Below are 19708 nucleotides of genomic sequence, written 5' to 3'. Positions count from 1 at the left end.
GTCCATGGCTCACGGACCCAGCCGCTCCGCGGCATGTGGGATCTTCCCGGACCGGGGCACGAACCCATGTCCCCTGCATCGGCAGGCGGACTCTCAACCACTGCGCCACCAGGAAAGCCCTGAGAACAGAAACTTTAAAGACCACAAATGAGGGATCTGCCAGGCTCCCTGGTACATTGCAGCATTGGGCTTTGCATCGGCAAAGGTGTGGGAACGCTAGCTCGCATCCACTGGCCCAGAGCTGCAGGTGGGCAACAAGGAACTGTGACAGGTGCGCCTCAGAAAGGCCACAGCTGATGGGCATTCAAGCCCAGGTGCTGCAGCCCTTGGTTCAATGCCCTGGCATCTTTCCCCACTGGACAGGGAAGGCGGGACCAGCACGTCTTTGGACAGAGCCGCCTCTCTGCTGTGACCATCCTTTCTTGTCTGAGCTCTCCCTTCTCACAGGGACCTGCTTCACCTGTGACCCAGCATGCCCACCTGGAAAATCTTCCTAAGCCCCTGCCTGTGCTTTACACCAGAAAATGAATTATGGCTTTGAGGGCCCTTAATAAGGGAAATGATATGGGGGTCCCTGAGGAAATGCTTCTAGTTCCTCATTTCATTAGGATGCTCTGCAGACATTTCATCTCAGAAGATGACATTCGAACACCCGGGAGCTCTGTCACACACATACACACACACACACACACACACACACACACGCATACACATACATGTATGTGCACGCACACAGGCACGCACACACACACACACACTCTTTCATTTCAGAGATGGGATTAGGACTTAGCAAGTCTGGAATAGGGTCTACTGTACTTTCAAAAGCCTGAGAACTGCTTGGGCGGTTTTATTAACCACAAATCTAGACTAATTTTTACTTCCCTCAACCTTCACAGCATTGGATGGACTGGGGCTACATGTGGGTAGGCACTGATTTCTCCTGTTTTCTCACAGAGGTAAATAACAGTAACTTTTACAAACACATTTAAGACTTTCTCCGAAAGTTCAAGGAGAAGCAGTTCCCTCGTTCCTGCACTGCCTGGAGGCTCCCTTCTAACCTATCAGAGGTCCCCTCGGAGCCCACCTGCACAAGCCTGTCTGAATTATGTGGCTGATTCGGGCATCACGCTGAAACCCGTATTTCCCTACAAAATCAGGCTTTAAATCAAATTATTTACCTGTTCAAATAAGATATTTCCCATGCATACGTAAACGTATCGCTCCTATCTTTGTACCATCTTTGGGTGAAATGCCTGTGAACTACAGACATAATCATGGCAACGGTGAGCATTTTCGTGTTTGCACTCATGTCACCAGAACAAACACTATCGTTAGACACATACCTTCATGGGTGCGCCTTCCAGTGAGGGGTCCAGTCACCCCTTCCCCTGACATCTCTCCCACCCTCACATTAATATTTATTTTCTTTTCTCAGTCACAGTATTTCCTCCTTGAATTCATCATTTAATATTGAACTGGAATGTGACTCAAGCCTTCATGAATTGCCTTATTTGCAAATACCATTCTAACACGTTTTCCCTCAAAGAAGGTCTACCTGGCAATATGATGAAGAATATATTGTGTATTTTATATATACGTGTACATTATATACTTATGACACCTAGAGAAAGAGAGAGGAAGGGTATATATGACCAGCAAAGGTATTTGTTGCAAGCAAAGGTGTACATAACCAGGGAAGTTATCCAAGTTGAAGTAAGGCATCCATGACAAGAAATGGAGGATAACTAGGTCAGATGTAGGTCAAGGTTATGGGTAGAAGCCTGGGACCACTAACCAGATAAGAGAGCTACCAGCACACACGGGTCCCTTGAAGTGAACCTCTCACTTCTCTGCCTAAACATATTTGATTTCTGTTATGAACTTACTGAATCACAGAAAAATATAAATTATTATGTATTTATTTATTCTTTCATTTTTATGCCGTTTCCCTTTCCCAAGTAAATTCTTAGCTAAGCAGACCCATACAATACGTACTCGTATCCCTTTAAAACTGAGTTTAGGAAGTTACAAATAAATACGCATCCCATAAATGAACGGCATCACGCAAGATGGAACCAAGGTGGATGGGGTCCCTTGCCTGTTTCAAACAGTACAAGAGCACAGTGATAAGCCTGCGTGGTCCCGGGGTGACAGCAAACGTCTAAACCAATGGATAAAACTGAGAGTTAAAAAAAACCAACAAAACCCTTACATCTGTGGCCAGTTGAATCTTGAAATCAAGATTCAATGAAAAAAGTAACAGTCTCTTCAGTAGACGGTGCCAGAGAACTAGAAAGCCACGTGAGAAGAAACTGAAGCTGGCCCACAACACAGCACACACAAAGTTTACTCGGAATGGATCGAATGCCCAAATGGAAGAACTGAAACTTTAAAACCCCTGGAAGTAAACAAAGATGGAAATTTTGTTATCTTGAATTAGGCAGAGGGTTATTTCCGGCACCAAAATCACAGGCAAGAAAACAAAACATGAAATAGATAAACTGAACTTCCTTAAAATCTTTTGTGCTTTAAAGGATATTATCAACAAAGTGAAAAAAAAAAAAACCTATATAATGGGAGAAGACATTTTCAAATCATATACTATCTGATAAGGTTCCAGTACCCAGAATATATAAAGAAGTTTTATACATCATTAACAAAAAGTAAAGCATCCCAGTGAAAAACGGGCAAAAGATTTGCATAGACATTTCTCCAAAGAAGACACAGAGATAGAAAAAAATCACATGAAGAGATGCTCAACATCACTAAATGAAAATCAAAGTCAGGAGAAGACACTTCACACCCACCAGGGTGGCTATAATCAAAACGACAGGCAGTAACAAATGTTGGTGAGGATGTGAAAAAATTGAAACCTGCATTGCTGGTGGGAACATAAAACGGTGCAGCTGCTTTGGAAAACAGTTTTTCAATTTCTCAAAGTGTTAATCATAATGTTAACCCATATGACCCAGGCATTCTACTCCTGGCATATTCCCAAGAAAACGGAAAATATGTGTTCACATAAAAACCTGTACATGACTGTTAGTATGAACGGCTATTCACAATAGTCAGAAAAACAGAAACACCAAAACGTCCATCATGCTACGATCATGCCTAAACTCTGACAACATTACGCTAAATAAAAGAGGCCAGTCACAAAACACCACGTATTTTATGGTTCCATTTATATGAAATGTCCAGAATAGGGAAACCTATAGAGACAGAAAGTAGAGTAGAGTTTGCCCAGGGCCCAGAGGCAAGAAGAATAGATAATAACTGCTAATGGATAGAGAGTTTCTTTCTGGTGATGAAAATATTCTGATATCAGATAGTGGTGATGGTTGCAGGACCTTGTGAATATGCTGAAAACAACTAGAGTATATACTTTATAAAGGTAAATCTTACATTATGGGAATTATTTTTCAAGTTATTTTTTAAAAAGCAATAGTGAGCAAAGAAATTGTCAGTAAATCTAAAGGAGTGCTGACCACTTAAAAAAACAGCAATAATGACTAGTCGGAGATAGACTAGAAACAATATGCAACTTAATACAACACTGAACATAAACAATGAAAGTGATATTAATAAACAGTAAGTAGGTGAAGGGTCTATAGGTTTTATTGTATTATTCAATAAATATTAGTCTTTCAACCTTTTTGTAAGATTAAACTTTTCAAAATAAAAGGTTAGAAAAAAAGTGAATGGGATTGTATTGAAATTAAACAGCAGAGCAAAAATTATATGTAATAATAATCTTCCTTAAAAAGGTAGATATTCTACTCGCTCAACACATATTTTTGAGCACCTACTATGTTGTAGACAAAGTACTAGAAACTCAGAGAAACCACGTGTTTTCATAAGTTGACAGCTCATTTCTTTTTAGTGCTGAATAATATTCCATTGTCTGTACGTACCAAGGCTTATTCATCCATTCACCTGCTGAAAGACGGCATGGTAGCTTTCATGTTCTGGCAATTATGAATAAGGCTACTGCAAGCATCTGTGTACGTGTTTTTTGTAGACATACAATTTCAATTCCTTTGGATAATACTAAGGAGAACAGCTGTTGGATCTTGTGATAAGAGTATATCTAGATTTGAAAGAAACTACGGAGCTGTATCCCAAAGTGGCTGCACCATTGTGCATCCCCACCAGCCACTGTGGCTGTGGGTGTGCAGTGGTACCTCATTGCTGTTTTGATTTGCAATTCCCTAATTACATGTGACGTTGAACATCTGTTCATATGCCTATTTGCCATCTGTATATCTTCTCTGGTGAGGTGTCTGTTTAGACCTTTGGCCCATTTTTCAATTGGGTTGTTCATTTTGTTAATTGTTGAGTTTTAAGAGTTCCTCACGTATTTTGGATAACAGTCCTCTAACAAATATGTATTTTGCAAATATTTTCTCCCAATCTGTGTCTTGTCTTCACATTCTCCTGACATTGTCTTTCACAGAGGAGAGGTCTTTATTTTCAGTGAAGTCCAACGTATCAATTATTTCTCTATTGGATCGTGCCTTTGGTGTTGTATCTAGAAAGTCATCACCATACCTAAGATCATCTAGATTTTCTCCTATGTTGTCTTGTAGGAGTTTTATAGCTTTGTGTTTTACAGTTAGGTCTACAATCCACTTTGCATTAATTCTTAAAAAGGGAGTAAGATATATGTCTAGATTCATTTTTTTTTTTTTGCATGTGGATGTCCAGTTGTTCCAGCACCATTTGGTGAAAAGACTCTAGTTATTTTTTATTAATTTCTTTTTTAATTAAAGGTATTGGCCGAAGACCATGCTCTTAGAATTTGAAACGTTTGAAATTTGGCAAGGTTTCCTTTGTGGCACAATATACGGTCAAGTTTTTGTAAACGTGTTTGTGAAATTCTAAACAATATAACTTGTCAGTACAGTTAACCTTTCAGTAGCACGGGGGTTAGAAGCACTGTCCCCCACCTCCCACTGCTGAAAATCCACCTACTGCTATCCCTGCCTCAAAAACGAAGGAATTAATAAACAACTCACCCAAGGGCAGGAGGCCGAAACAGTTTGGACAGAATCAGGAATCAAACCCTAGTTCTTTTGATTCCATGCATTGTGATTTCTAATCGAACACAAACTTTTCCCCACGCTTAGCTAATTTAAAGATCTGTAGAAAAGGAAAATACAGTACTATATTTATTGAAAAAGATCTGGGTATAACTGGACCCATGGCGTTCAAACCAGTGTTGTTCAAGGGTCAACTGTATTCTGTACCTGTACATACTCTGTACAGACTTTTTAAAGTTTGCATACCTGTATCCTTATTTTTTGTTATGGAGTGTGTGGGGTGCTTATAAAACCAAGTAAATATGACATTAAGGAGAATCTCTTCTTAGAAAATCAATAATTAGGTGGGACCATTAATGAATGGCTTAAACTTTCATTAAGTCTTAGAAAACTTATTGTTTTACACCTATTACATATCAGAAACCAGCGCTCACAAAGCAAAACTAACTGGTCTAAAACCATCATCATTCATCAGTGGAAAGCCAGAGTTTAAACAGTATTACTTGTTCAAAATCCTTTACTTTCTCCAGTCTACTGCCTGCCTTCTCAATATCATTAATGTATCCTGTTAAGCATTCCAGTGAACTTACACAGAGATATTCCAGTTATATAGTCCTGCATAATAAACTACTCCCATGCGAATGTTCGTTCATAACACCGTTATTCATAGTAGCCCCAACTTGGAAACAACCCAAATATCCTTCACATAGCACATGGGCCGGAAAGCTGGTGCATCTGTACCATGAACTACTACTCAGCAATAAAAGGGATAAACTTCCGACACATGCAGCTACTGGCGTGGATCTCAAAGGCATTATGCTGAGTGGAAAAACAAAAGTCAGTCTCAAATGATCACATACTATACGACCCCATTTATATAACATTCTCAAAAGGACAGAATTCTAGAGCTGGAGCATGGAGAGGGGTCTCCAGGGGGATGGGGAGTGGGTCCCATTATTAAGGGTTAGAATGAGGAACTTCTATTTCAGTCACGTTCTATGTGACAATGGTTATGCAAATCAGCACATGGGGTACATGAGGTATAGGACATAGAACCACACAGACGCAAATGAGTTCAGATAAAAACTGATGAACTGTAAGTAAGATTCATAGCCTATTTGATGGTATTGTGCCAGTGTCAATTTCTGGTTTTGGCACTGCACTTCAATTATCTGAGATGCTACCACTGGGGGAAGCTGGGGGAAGGCTCCACCACAAACCATCTCCGCCACTTCCTGTGAGTCTATAATTATTTAAAAATAAATTAAAAGTTAAAAAGGTGATTATCCAAATATAGCATTGCTATCCCTAGCAGCATCTCTGATGGACATTCAATCTCACTTGCCTGAGACTTTGGAAGACTTAACAACTTGTATCTTTTCTAGCTTCTCGCGTCCCAGGTTGCTCGTTTACTCTGAACTATGAGTTCGTAAGGAACCATAAACAGTATTCAATTTTCCTTTACCATCCTTGAAGCATCATCGTTGATTAAACCATAATTTATGGTTCTATTTCACTAAGCCACGAACTAAATTTGAACCTTTCCCCAAAGTTCAGAAACGTTCTAAGGGCCAGCTTCCTAACCCGGTCATCTGTGAGCACATTTCCGGCTCTACCTTGCGATGACTTCACGACTCTAGGTATCCTTGCTTTGCCTCATTAGACTCTGGCCTTCTTAAGGTGAGAGACCAAGCCTCGTCCTTAAAAGAAATCTATAGTGTATCATCCTGCATGCTGAGGTGGCCCGAAAATACTTGGACAAACAGAAACTGCTAAGTTATGAGCTGTATGTGCATCTCCTCATGCATATTCTGACCACTTGACACTGAAATTTAGATTTTGGCGATGCCAGCGAAGCGAGAATTGAGCACTGATTATTTCTAACAACGTATTTTTTTCTACAAAGTCCATTCAACTTTCTTTATGAAAGACTCAAAAGTTTTAAATGATTGAAATACTGTATCTTTAACATGAATAGTGTTCTGTAATTCCACATATTGTAGAACCTTAAGAAGCTTTCAGATTCTCCACTTTATCAGTTATATAACTAAAATGTTTACTAGCTTAGCAGAGCTAGTTGATATACTCATCCCATTCATTAAAATTCAACCCACCTTGAACTTTCCTTCAAAATATCCTGGAACATGACAAAACCACTGGTATTACATAAACACATATATTGCTTTAACAATCCAATATACAGACCTAATGATGTTCTATAATGTCTTGATTCAGTATCATCTGCTAAACATTTATTGCTAATTCGCTTTATAACGTTCTTTATTAAAAGTCTTTAAAACCTGCAGCTGCATCCGTCATTATTTCCTCAATATAAAGCCTACTTTTATAAATGATCTCCTTGTTCGAAATACTGCCATACAGCTCACAAACTCTTTGTTAGAAGCCAGAGAGCTTTTATCCTTTAGGAAGAGAGATGCTAAGTAATTCATTAGATGCCAAACCCGTTTTGGGCCACATTTCGGCTTTAATCCAAGGGGTCAACTTCTTTGTTCATTAATAATAGTTATGACATAGTCTCAGGTGGATGCCCAGGGCTTTCATCCATTGGAGGACCGTCCTGCTCCTAGGATTCAATCTCTTAATGTGCATCCTCGATAACCCTGAAAACGCTCAGTGATTTGGCCAAGCCAAGCGCGCTGACGAGCAGCTCGCATGCAAATATTCTGGAGACACACGCGGAAGGAAGAGACGGCATCTCATCTGGAGTCTTGTTCATTCTGCTCAGGAGAAAAGAGCCTGCTGGGGGATCTGTATGCTTGTAAAAATGATGTCAATGATTTCAGCCTCCATTTAACTGATTATTCTATGATTATACTGCTTTTACACAAACCCTCCCCCCCCCGAAAAAGAGAACACTTCAGAGAAATAAAGTTCCAATACGATTTAAAGAAATTTCGTTTTCGTTGAAAAAAGCCCATTGAATTCTGTGTAATAGAGTTGCTTATTTCTCAAAACAATTTCATTTATTCATAAGCATGACTGATAAATCAATATTGGTGACAGTATCCCTAAACAATGCAGGATACCTGCGAGTTAGTGGGTAGGAGAGTATGCAATTTGTATGCATATGCTGCCTGGAATATGACCATTTTTCAGAAACTGTTCTCTCCAAGATAGCCAATGATCTACATTCGGACAAACCTAAATGCACTTGAATCTTTATTCCTTTTCGCTCCCTGCAGTGTCAACACTATTAACAATCTACTTTTTTTCTTGAAACTCTGTTTTCCCTTACACTTTTCTAAGTGCACTTACATAACCTTCTCTCTCATTATTTCTCCTTCCCCAAATGTTCATAAACTATTGATTTTTCCCTTCATTCTCTCAAACACTTAATGTATTTTCACAGCTTCAGCAACGATCTCCATTTTGACAGCTCTGAGCTGCATATGTCAGGGTGTACCTCTTTCTGAAACCAATGGTTCCTTCCCCTGCTATTTGGTCCTTACACCCTTCCACCACTGGACATGTCCCAAGTCAGGTGTGACACCTTTCCTTCCAAAGAAGCTCATTTTACGTCTACATGCATTTGTGTTTACCAAGCACCTGGCAGGTATCAAGCACATGATCTCATCTTGATTCTTCCCTTGTCTTTTAGTCCATCACCCATCACCTTACCATCCAGTCTCAACTGACTCATTGCTAACCTTTGCCCCATCAGGTCATGTTCTCATCACCTGAAACCTGAATCACTGCAGTAGAATCAACCCTGGTCCTTCCTGAAGGACAATTCCTCTAAAAGATGACATTCAACACGTGATTGTCCAAAAACCTCCCTATTTGTATAAGATTATGGTTAAGATAATACGCGAGCCCTTCCCAATCCGTGAGAATCTAAACCTCTCCAGTTCCTTAGCCAGTAAAAGTAAAAGTTAGTAAAATATAATTGCTTACTTTGTTTTTATCATAATTTGAAGCAAGTGAAGCATGTAATTAGTGGGACAAAAGGTATTTCTTCTTCCCAAACCACCTATAAAGTATGGAAAATATGAAATATTGACACAAATCTTAATTTTGACTCAATGTATGGAGAATCATTTAACTTTCCCGGACTTCAACTGTCTCATTTGCAACACAGGAATGATAATGTTTGCCTCTCCTCTCAGTCCTGCTGTGAGAATCACATGTGAGATGCCCGAGAGAGAGAGAGAGAGAGAGAGAGAGAGAGAGAGGAACTTTCACAAAACTGCTAATGCCACACAAAGTGGGGGGATCTTACTGAGAAGGGGAACTAGAGAAGGCTGGGTCCCCTGGAACATACTTATATGGCCCAGGAAGACTTCATGCAACAATGAAATACTCTAACTTCAGGAGTTTCCAGAAACTTACTGCCATGGAAAGAAAACACAAAATGAAAAATAAAAATGCACTGATGATGGATAACTGGCAAATTTTATTTTTCGTTGATCACTTAAAAGGTTTTATAAGTAGAGAAAAACAATGGGCTTGGAGAGAGAAATGAACAGCCTATTTCTTTATGAATGTAATGAATTCGATGAACACCCTAATCTTACTTCCCTTATCTCTAAATGTACGCTACCATATCACTGCTTGGTCATATGACCTGCAATCAGTGGTGAAGTATCCAGACAATTGGATTAATCTGCTCTTAGGAGTTTTACTTCTTCACGGTTAAAACCAGACCAGAGAAACAAAAGATAAATAGTCCAGCTAAACTGGTGCAGGCTTACCACGCGGTAAGTGAGGAAACATTATAGAAAACTGCTGAAAATAAAAACAAACACAGAAATAACGCTATCCAGTCAGAAGTACTAGTATCCACGTTGGTCTACGACTCTTTGTGCCCTTTGGATACTACTCATTTCTGAGTAATAAAGTGAAAGGACACCCACAAAGCTGGGGTGCATTCATTACACTGAAGGTCACATTATGAACATTTCATCTTAAAACGTTCTTTAAAAACAAGCTTTTAGGGCTTCCCTGGTGGCGCAGTGGTTGAGGGTCCGCCTGCCGATGCAGGAGACACGGGTTCGTGCCCCGGTCCGGGAAGATCCCACATGCCGCGGAGCGGCTGGGCCCGTGAGCCATGGCCGCTGAGCCTGCGCGTCCGGAGGCTGTGCTCCGCAACGGGAGAGGCCGCAACAGTGACAGGTCCGCGTACCGCAAAAAAATAAAAATAAAAACTTTTAGAGAGACAATAGCCCATAAGCCCACCTTTGCTGAGTATTCCATCCATAGCAGATACAGAAAATGACCTAGAAGCAGCTGGTAGCTTCTTCAGCGCCATTGTAGCAGACACTGCTCTTCTTTCTACCGTATAATATAAGCCCCCTTTTTCTGAAAACTGCACCAGAATTTGTATTGGAGGGAGGGGGCTTTGCATTTAACCGACCATAGTCAACAGCTGATTATCTATTTCTCTCTTGGCCTTACGAGCACAGGCTCCGGACGCGCAGGCTCAGTAGTTGTGGCTCACGGGCCCAGCCGCTCCGCGGCATGTGGAATCTTCCTGGACCGGGGCACGAATCCGGGTCCCCATCATCGGCAGGCGGACTCCTAACCACTGCGCCACCAGGGAAGCCCTCATTCTCCCATTTTTAGAAAGAAACAGAGAGGCCTGGAGAAGAGCTGATGAAATATGTCAGTTTTGGTTTTTAACAAATGCCACTGAAATCAGAGAAGTCATGGGTCTACAGGCTCCAGGACCCGGAAAGCATTCTGTGCCGAGTCCAGCTTGTAGTCCGTTTTGTTCCAATTAAATTAGGTGAAAACGAGGAGATTTCACATAAAATCTGGGCTGTATCTCCCAGGTTTCGCTCTAACTGAGGAGAGCCAGAGTCAGGAGCTTTCTGCGGGGCTTGCCCTCCGAGGTCCCACTGAACGGCCAACCTGCCAGAACCCGGCAGACACTGAACTTACAACCCATGCGAAGAGATGCAGGAATGGACACACAAACAGAAAAGGAAACGCTCTAGGGCAAAGCATGAAGAACTGGGTAGCGGTGAGCATAGTGTGTTTTAGACAACATACAACACAAGGGATTCATCTGAAGAAATAATAGAACAATTGTGGGTTAGCTGATCAATATGCAGACTGGCCCAACAAGGCCCCTGGGTGTCAGAGGGGGATTGGTTCCAGGACACGCCACGGACACTGAAATCCACGGCTGCTTAGGTCCCTTGTGTGAAATGGCGTAGTGTTTGCATATAACCTACACACACCCTGCTGTATACTTTAAATCATCTCTAGATTACTCACAATACCTCATACATTGTAAATGTTAGGTAAATAGTTGCTAGTGTGCAGGAAATTCAAGTTTTGTTTGGGGGAACTTTCCAGAATTTTTCTTCCCCGAATATTTCTGATCTGTGGTTGGTTGAATCCAAGGATGCAGAACCTGCAGATATGCGGGTGGGCTATACTAATGAACACCACCTTGAGTGAGCTCCTGCTGTGTACGGACAGCGGCCCAGACGCGCCTATGCCTTGTTACACTAACTGTTCCCAACGGCATATTGAGGTGAAACTGTGTTTTGTTTCACATATGGAAATAAAGAGACTCAGAGTTTACGTGCTTTGCCCAACTTTGTATAGTTACTGAGTCTCTATAGCAGGATTCAAATTCATATCTATCTGATCATCAGTCGCATGTACTTTTCACCGTAAGAGCATAGGGTCCTAGTCAAGAGAAACAGTCTGCAGGAAGCAGAAGGAAAGTTTCTGAGCTCAACTAAATCTGTAGGTTTTTGTTTGTTTTCTAATGGACGTGATAATGATTTCCCAAAAGAATCAAGAAAAGAGATGCGCTATTAAGGTAAAGTGACTTACCCAAGGTCACATAATCTGTTGAGAAAACCCTGTTAGACTTTAGACTTCTTATGTACTCGATGCATTTTTAATCATGCAATACTACCTTCTCACTGACTTTCTTAAATTTCTTCATCTCAGATACTTACCTATGTCTTACCATGAAGCCCCTTGAGCAGGTTCAGAGGATGCATTATTCTTTTAAATAGTTTTGTATGAGTAACGTATTACTGTTAAAATTCTGGTACCATTTCTAAAAGACTCATGTTTTATGTTAATTTACTTTGTGAATTTATCAGGTATCTTTTATAAAATTAAATCTGCAGCTCTTTGACATTTTGAGTGAATGGCAATATATTTGCTAAATATAAATATAGTTATAACTACTTCACAAATTTAAATTTTAAAAATGTACCTGACATTAAAATTTTAAATTTAAATTTAAAATTTAAAAATGTACCTGACATTAATGACGTACATTAAAGGTGATAAAGAATTAGCCACTTTTCTAATGTACTGATTTAACGATTGTTTTATTTAAAAAAAAAAAACTTATTTCAGCTTCACTGATCATTTGAAGACCAAATTCACGAAAATCTAAAACAATCTTCTGACACTTCATGTGTAGAATGTGCTGAACTAGCTTCACAATAATGATTGAAAGATAAAGTTCTTGGTCACATGACATTATTTTAATGACCTTTCACTGTCTGCTTTTTTCCCATTCTTCTTTCTCTGTTGTTTCTTTACTTTTTCTTTTTTGGTAAGTGATAACAAATCAAACCAAAAAAAAATCATAATTGTATCACAAGCAAGGCATTGTTTGTGATTATAAAATTTTCCATTTCTGGTTCAGTCAAATAGTTTAACCACAAAACTATATGGAAACTGACTATAACACCAAATAATAATTCAGATTTCTCAAACTTACTATTGGTATATTTTCAGTGATAATCTAGAAATCTATACAGATGAAAATGTTTAAAGGTTACATTTAAAAAACCATAGCTACTTTTAAAACTCCAACTGATGAAAGAAAATAAGCCATGAGATATTGCTTAACTGGAGATTTCTTGACGACACCTATGAACAGAATCTCAGCTCTGGACTAAATCAAGACCACATCCTTACAAAATGTCCAGGGTACCTACACAGACCAGCCCCACGCTGTCCACACTTCCCTCCATCTTCACTAGCCACTGAGGCAAATCAAAATGCTTTCTGGATGTATTTTCAGACGTTGAGTTTTTAAAGTCCACTTAATCCTTTGCATATCCTTATTGGTATAACTAATGATAAATATTAGTTCTCCTTTACATACCCGAAAATTATGACAAAAATGCAGTGACTGATTCATTTAAAGTCAAAATGAAAGTACAGTTGACCCTTGAACAACATAGGTCTGAATTAAACGGGTACACTTATACCCAGAGTTTTTCAATAAATATATTGGAAAATTTTTGGAGATATATGACAATTTAAAAAAACGAACAGTGGAAATGCATAGCCTAGAAATACCGAAAAAAATTAAGAAAAATGTAGGTATGTCATGAATGCATAAAACAGACATACATATAACATACAAAACATGTTGATGGATTGCTTATGTTATTAGTAAGGATTCTGGTCAAGAATCGGCTATTAGCAGTTCAGGGCTGTCAAATGTTACATGTGGATTTTCAGCTGCACGGGGTGTTGGTGCCCCCGAACCTCAGCATTGCTCAAGGGTCAGCTGTAATTAAAATGAGCTTGGGTCATGCTGATCTAGGCTCCACCGTTTGGTATAAAACATGGTATCAATTTTGAATAATAGATGTTTTAAAATCAGGTCCTCCCTGCATTAAAATATTTTTCCATTGAAAATTTCCAAGAAAATTGATGCTGAATTGAGAAAATATTATATTCCCTACATTGAAGCTCTTAAATGTAAGAGGCACGTCGCCATACAGTAATCAGAAGGGACTCTTTTGATAAAGGAAGGAATGATTGCTACTGGAGACTATTTATAGTAATTCGAAGATACTGCGCCTGAGTTTCCAAAACACCTTGAAAGCATAGTATCGAGACTTTCCAATATTCCACGGAGTACGCATCTATTCAGTTATGCACAAATACTTAGCTGTCAACCACATACAGAGGATTGCGGCTTAACCGGTAAGTAAGTATCCCCGTAAGTAGTGGGTTGGGTGACTTGTCCAAGCTCTTACGACCAGCATTTCAAGAATCCCCATCTTCTGACTGTCAAACAGTTCTGCTACGTCACAATGCATAACATATTTTATACTGCAGGATGCTGTCTCTTACCATGCATGCCATGTACAACTCATTCTGCTAAGCTAAACGGGACAAAAATACGAAATAAGAGATCTCTCTCCACTTGAGTGCTAGTCTATGACTCACCGGATGGGTTTCAGGGGCAGTTAGACAACTGTAGAAATAACTTCTGACTTAAGATACACTTTTCTTCGCTGGTGGCTTTTGCCTTCCTGATAGAATTGGGTGAATAAGCAGGTTCCTTGCCTGGAATTTATATCTTTTGATTGGTACGAAAATAACAGTCCATTCTTGAAGGCCTTCTTAAATTCCATAATAATCACCTCACACTTTTACATTTTTTGTAACTATGTACATAACTTGGTTCAAACCCATGCAAGCAATTCCAAAGGCAAACTGGACGTTCAAATCCACTAGGATCTGATGGTCAATAGATACATTAGACTATCCAATTCATATTTAGATGGTCTAGACAAAATTGACTGACTTTTTATAATATTTTTATAATTTAAAGGTTCAAGCCAGAATTCTCTGTCCCACTCTCATACATACCATTTCTTGTTAAAAGAAGAAAAAGAATTGAACAGACCCCAGGGCTCATTTCTAATTATCCTCTGGTCCTATACGGTATACACTTTACATTTTCCTGGTTGTGCGATCCTATTTCACTTTTCTCTTTTCTCTTTTGAGTCTCAAATATAAGCAACACAACAACACTGATCCCTCCCAACAAAACTCCTTCCTCTGGGAAGGGGTGTTGAATATTGTGTCTGGTACTCCCCGAACCTCATGCATCCTAACAGGCCAAAAAAACATCAGGAAAAAGAGCTGTTTTTAGTGGGATATGGATGTCCTAGAATTAAGTATTGATCTCTCTTTAAAGACAGGTGATTCTGTGCAAAAAGAAGGTTTGGTTGCATTAGCCCACCCACTCCTTTTTTGGGGCGGCATGGGCAGTTAGAGATTAGAATTTCCACAGGCGTTAAGTTGGTTTACAAAGCTCTGTCTCAATGTAACGACATTTCCCCAGAGATAAGGATTGACGAAAGCTTCCAGGCAGCTTGCCTGAGCTTGGAACGGTGAATGAGTTATTTATTTCTGTAACCAAATCTCCAAAGGAATTAGGCCAGGAGAACTCTTACTTTGTGCTGTTTGAGCCACATTTGGAGAAAGCCTGCCCCCTCTGCCACACAGAAGGTAACTGCGGCCACGTACCCACAGGCCTGCTTCCTGGAACACGTTCTCCGCTTCCATCTTCTGCTCTGCCCACCAGGGGAGTCTGTCTGGGCTATTAACTGACAACCAAACTAAGAGTCTAACAGTAGGTTTTAACTCTCTTAAAACATGATTGATCAGTCCACGTGGTAATTTCACGTTCACATATCTCAGATCAGGAAAACAAGCAAACAAAGGCCAGCTGTGCCAGGGACACACTGTAGGTCCCCAGGACACACTGTAGGTCCCCCGGCGAGGAACCCAAGTCAGCAGTGCATTTCTCCTCCTGAGATTATCATTTCCGACCTATACAAGGCAACGGAGCCCCCAGGGAGCTCGGTGACACGGATGCCTCTGCTCTCTTTCTGCTAAGCAAGCAGGTTCATGGTAAATGGCAGGTGACAGTTGAGAACGATGTTTCCTCAGAGTGCAACTGCTGCCCTCAGCCAGCGCAACACGGGGGCGCCCATTTTAGCTGCCTCAGAGGATGCTAGCGATGAAACTGAGAAGAGGGTAGGTATGGAAATGTATTTTAGTATCAGTTATGGGTGACCTAAGAAATTAAAAAGAAAACCCGAAGAACTGTGCTTTCTCAAAGGGCCCAACTCTCTCCACAGGGTTGGCTATGCTTACAGCATCACGTGTGTTTAAAGGATTGTCAAAGTCTGCCCTGCCAAGGCAAGCCCTCCACTCACTGAATGTGCCCATCGGAACCCATCGAGCTCTTAGTGAAATGTCAGGCATGGGCTGTATATCTGTGCAACTGCCTTTACCCAGTGAACCCTTTCTATTAGAGCAGGTTCTATTAGAACCCTTTCTATTGTTTATCAAGGTCACTGTGAAAGACCGGAGTTTTAAAGCCCCAGGCGAAGACTCCAGAAGTAAGAATTAACAGAAAATAGATTTAATTAAGACGTTAAAGCTTATGGTTCATCAAGAATCTCTTGGCCCCCTCACCACTTTTGGGATTTCAGTGACAAATGCATTTTGTAGCACTAAGAAGTCAGAATGCTATGGAAACCCTCTCTCCTGAAAAGCACGCTGAAGGTCCTCATTCTCTGCCCCTGGCAGATCTGGTTTGAGCAAGTAGTCTTAAGCTTTGAAAGGCTGGAAAGACAACACTGCATGAAAACGTGTGTTTTTCTTTAGGTAAGATCCACAGGTGCAGGTACACTCGGGGTTGGTGCAGAGAGAGGGATCAGGTGTGTGTACGCATGTGTCTGTTCTTGCGCACAGCCTGGCACATTATAATCACATGAAATATATTAGATGGTTAAACCGTCACTACTAGTAACTTTTTGAGGCTTGCATACTATGTAACACAGACAGGATCAGCTTAAACTACAAGCATAATGCCAAGAACAAAAAAATAACAGAACTCTTACAAAATGACAGATTGTATTATTTGGGGGGAAAACACGACACACACATTCAGAAAGATATTAGCTCATCAATAAAAATACCCAACTAAGATTTTACTATACTGATAGAAGCTTATACATATATATATATATAATTTTGAATATTCTCATCACACAACGGACTTCAGAGAAGTAAAATATCCAACTGCTTTACTAGGCAAGATTTTCCCAAAGATCATTATCCAGGAACAACCATGTAAACATCAAATTCTTTCTCGTCTAATCCACAAGGCAAAAATAATACTGTTGCAATCTTTCTGTTAAAATCTTGGTGGGGGGGGACCGTTTGAGTTATCAACAAGCAGAAATAATAGTATTATCACTTACCGGCCAAGTAAAGGAACTGGAACTCTTCCAGCTTCTCTAGCGTCAGGTTGTGAGTAGGTCTGCAACCTCGTCTCACAAAGCTATTTCCCGAACAGGTGCAGCGCTCTCACGAGCATCCTGTTTATCTGGAGAAGCGCGAGCCTTGGAGCACTCGGACCCCGCCTGCAGAGCCCATGGTTTCTCAGCGGCTCCGAGAACTTCGGCCTCACTCTGCGGCCCCTATCCCTCGGGCCCCCGGAGGAAATTATTCTGGAAGTTGCTGCGGAGAGTTTGATCCGTGGAACAGGAGTGCTCCTCGGAGCCCTGCTCGGGGGTCACAGCAGGGAAAAGAAGGCTCCTTTCCGTCGGTCACGGACGGGGAGGGGAGCGCGGGGGCACCGGGAGACGCAGCCTCTTAGCTGCGAGGCGCGGGGAGCCGGGCTGCCCTTGGCGAGGCCCGCGGCGGCGCAGTCCGGTCGCGGCGGCGGCAGCCGGGTCCGGAGACGCTGTCCATCCCCTCCGGTGCTGAAGTCAGGGGCCCGAACCCCGGGCCGGGCCCCGCGCCGCACTTTTCCTCGCCAGCCAACGCGAACGGCTGCTCGCCTTCCAGGCTCGCCTTTCTCTGGCGCTTCCTCTCTGGGTAGCGGCGCGCTGGCTCTCCAGGATCACATTCCCATGGTTATTCGGTGGCACCGTTTCCGGACAGTATCTGACGGTGGAGGTAGGAATCCGTGGAAAATCAGATCTGAGCCGCTCCTGACTTTTCAGTGGCCGCGAACGAGTTTCCTAATGCTAGAAACGAAAGGAAACGCACGCACACGCGCGCGCACACACACGCACGGGAGAGGGAGCGGGCGTGTGTGTGTGTCGGGGAGGGGGAGAGTAAATATAGATTATGTACCGTGGAAAAGCCAGAGCTTCTCTGGGTCTCTCATTACGTAAGATGGAAAGGGCTATTTTGGAAGACTCCACAATCCTGATCGCCAGTTAGGGGAACCAGATGTGAATTCTGAGAAGCCCCATTTGAAATTCCTAGGTTAGACACAGCAAAGCGATCGTGGATTCTTCTTAGACCCTCCAAGCAGAAACGACAGGTTACTGTTACATGAAAAGACAGAGAATGAAGGAAAAAGAAAGGCACCCGCTACGTTGCGAAAGGCTGCTGGATTGGCTGGGGGTCCCCAGCTGAGCCGCCGGGGGATCGGGCCGGACGCGGGTCGCCGGAGCGCCGGGCGGCGAGACTGGCGAGGCAGCGGCGCGCGCCGGGCGCGGGCTCCTTCCCGGGGCCAGGCTGGCGAGCGCCTGCAGCCTCGACCCCTGCAGGGCGGCAGGGGAAGCCGAGTGCTCAAGGATCGAGCCGGGGTTGAAAAAGTCAGCGGGAAGACTCGGCTGTCCCCGCCCTTTCAACGCCGCCACGACGCGCCGCCCGCCCGCCCCCGGCCCGGGTTTCCGCCCTTCAGCCCGGCTTCTCCTCGCTGCCCCCAGGCCTCGCCGGCCCGTCGCTCCCGCGGCGCACAGACCCCCACGTCCGCCCGCTGCACCCGCTCGCACAGCCGCTGGTCCCCGCACCGGGGAGGGCGGGGTGGCTGTCCCCGGGCGGCCCCCGAGGGCTCCGCCACCCACCTCGGCAACGCGCGTGGGGTGAGGCGGGGAACTGAGATACTCTGCGTTGAACCTGCTAGGAAACTGGTCAAAATCACGTCCACGCGGACCCGTAGCCAAGAGGGAAAATGGAGCTGGGGGCGAGGGTCATGCCCCGGCCCACCGTTCCCGGCACCGAAACTGTGAGCGCAGGCTTCTGCGCCCGGAGACCTGGGGGGAGTTCAGGAAGGAATGGAGGGGTGCGGGGCGAGGCGGCCAGAGCAGGTGCCAGGCGCCCTTCCCGCCGGGCGCTCGGATCCCTCCTGCCCGGATTCCTCCTGCCCGGATTCCGACAGCAGAGGGAGCCGTGCGCGCAGCGCCGGCCTCCACGCCGGCCCCGGGGATCCGAGCCAAGGGGCGGGCGCCGCGCCGGGGGGCTCTCCCGGGACCGGGCTGGTGGGGCGGCCAGCGCGGCGCCTATGGTTCCCCGGAGGCGAAGGGGGACTGAAGCGGGGTCCCTGGGAGTGCAGACCGGACAGGCGCGCTATTCAATTCGGGAAGCCCAGGGTTTCCTTAGACTGCGAGCCGCCGCCGCCGCCGCGCCCGCGCGTCCCGGTAGCCCCCAACCGCGCAGCCGGCCGGCTCCCGCCGGAGAAGGCCCTTGGGGGGCGGGCGCGCGGGGCGGGACAGGAGGCGGGGCTGTCAGTGGGGAGGCGGCGCGGGGGGCGGCGCGCAGGGGTCCCTCCGGCTCCGGGCGGCTGGCGCTGGGGGATGCGCGCGGGAACCTGCACGCGCAGCGAGAGGGGCGCGTCGCCCGCCCTCTCTCGGGCCTTTAACCACGGGCGCTGGCTGCAGGTGCCGGTGGGCCTCTCAAACCGCGTCGGATGGAGTCGTCTGGCTTCTCCGGGACACACGAAGCTCCCTAGGATATTGTTCCCTGGGGCGAATGTGGAAGCGTGTGTTTTGCTTTACGGTCCGTGTAAAAGTAGACGGATTGCCCAGCATGGTGGTACAGGAAGTTTCCCTTTTCCCTTGGACTCGTGTAGGCAAAACACATGCCTCTTGGATGTGCACAAGCAC

The 19708-nt window shown here is 43.7% G+C and overlaps 1 protein-coding gene across 7 annotated transcripts in view; it reads right to left on the bottom strand.

The window, feature by feature from the left end:
• The window catches only part of SNTG1 (syntrophin gamma 1), a 479377-nt gene extending 461088 nt beyond the window's left edge, over positions 1–18289 (bottom strand). For 4 of the 7 annotated variants that reach the window (XM_060286991.1, XM_060286993.1, XM_060286995.1 and 1 more), the window contains exon 1: positions 17069–18288. The gene's annotated coding sequence lies outside the window, so the exon portion shown is untranslated. Of the gene's footprint in view, positions 1–17068 lie in introns of all 7 variants that reach the window. The other 3 variants (XM_060286992.1, XM_060286996.1, XM_030859830.2) reach the window with 2 other exon arrangements.
• Between the last annotated feature and the right edge of the window lie 1419 nt (positions 18290–19708).

This window comes from Globicephala melas, chromosome 17 (assembly GCF_963455315.2).
Source record: "Globicephala melas chromosome 17, mGloMel1.2, whole genome shotgun sequence".
Taxonomy (NCBI): Eukaryota; Metazoa; Chordata; class Mammalia; order Artiodactyla; family Delphinidae; genus Globicephala; species Globicephala melas.
Note: the sequence above shows the minus strand (reverse complement) of the source record. Positions and strands in the feature narration are given on the sequence as shown.